General features: G+C 34.0%; 1 gene segment (V, D, J or C); it reads left to right on the forward strand.

The window, feature by feature from the left end:
• On the forward strand, nt 1–1,107 carry LOC306890119 (Ig lambda chain C region-like). The segment is given in 2 exons: nt 1–32; nt 785–1,107.
• The last annotated feature ends 680 nt before the right edge of the window (nt 1,108–1,787 follow it).

Here is a 1,787-nt window from a genome sequence, read left to right on the forward strand (position 1 = left end):
TTTCGGCAGCGGCACCAGACTGGATGTTGGCAGTAAGTAAATAATTCAATAATAATATAATACAACAGATTTCTGCTTTTAAATATAAAGATCAACTGTGAAATATAAAATGAGTCGACCGTCTCAGCATATTTATGTAGTTTAATAAATCACTTTTAATCATTTGCACAGTGTTCTAGTGCATTTTGAACTTTTAAAACAAAGTCGCTGAGTTTTCTTTTCTGCTTTAAATTGTGAGTAAAAAAATTCAATGATTTATTAAATGAACGTGAAAAGAAAGAAAGAAATGTGTGTATTAATATGGATTAAACTTATTGATTGAACTGTATTATTTGCACAACTTCCAATTTACTATATTTTTTGGATCATCATTTTTAAATAGTACATTTGTTTCGTGTGAAATACAATTGATAAAAGCTTGCATTGCTGAAATAAAACATCATTTGTTATATAGAGAGAGATTTTGATTTAATAACCAAACATTTGAATTATAATTATGACTATTTTATAAACTGATGATGTTACAGGTATTTTATATTTATTATGAATATACATCATAAAGATTCTATGTTTCTACATTAATGATTTAACGTTAGTTTTCCTTTGATTGTAAAAGTGTTTCTAAAAAGTGTGCAAACTGTATGAACATTCAGATCAACATGAATGAAAGTCACTAGAAAGTACCAAAACTAAAACGTGTTTTATTTTATTATTTTGATCTTTGATGTTTATCATGTAGAGAGTGAAGCTGTTTGTGACTTTGTGACTATTGTGTGTTTGTCAGGCTTCACTCGTCCTACAGTGAGCGTCCTGCCGCCCTCCAGTGAAGAGATTTCCACAAAGAAAACAGCAACACTGATGTGTTTGCTCAACAAGGGTTTCCCCTCAGACTGGAGTGTGATGTGGAAGGTGGACGGGAGCAGCAGATCTCAGGACAGCAGTGTTGGGCTAATGGAGAAGAACGGTCTGTACAGCTGGAGCAGCAGTCTGACTCTCTCTGAGCAGGAGTGGAGCTCAGTGGTCTCAGTGACCTGTGAGGCCAAACACAAAGATAACAGTCAAACAGTCTCTAGAGAACTCAAGAGACAAGATCAGTGTTCATACTAGACTCTCTCTCTCTCTCTCTCTCTCTCTCTCTCTTTCCTAAAAAATAAAATCATATTGAATCTACGAGTCGTGTTGTGTCCTTCTTTGACAATCCTCAAGCATGTAGCGATCCAGGAAATCTCATTTTTTACTGTTTTTCTCAGTTGTTTACACACAAATATTGGTACTTGAGACACAATGAGCTCAACATGTAACTCATTCACCAACCCCCTGAACCAATTCTGCTAAACTACAAGCACAATTCCTGCTTTACACTCACATTGCAGATCTAAAAGACACTTTTATTTAATAAAAATAAAATATATTTCTTACCGTGTATTTGTGTGTTCTGACTATCAAAACTATTTACAGTTTTTTTACGATTGCTTAAGCACAATTTTGAAAACAGGGCCCGGCTTGTCAAAACACTACACACAATTAATACAACACTACACCAAAGAAGCACAACACTTCTGATCATTTGCAAAATGGAACGCATTTGTCAAAACTATCCACAACTTTTTAAAAACAATATTTTGTTACCATACGAAACACACACATTTCATATGACTGTAATATTTTTGAACCATTTACACACTGCTGTTGCTAACCTAAAACACTTTTAGCAAGTCTTATTCTCAGGGATTAGAGTACTGTAAATGAAGCACACAAAAGCGCAACTATACAATAATTCACCAAAC

The sequence above is a fragment of the Barbatula barbatula genome (assembly GCF_947034865.1).
Source record: "Barbatula barbatula genome assembly, chromosome: 25".
Lineage (NCBI taxonomy): Eukaryota > Metazoa > Chordata > Actinopteri > Cypriniformes > Nemacheilidae > Barbatula > Barbatula barbatula.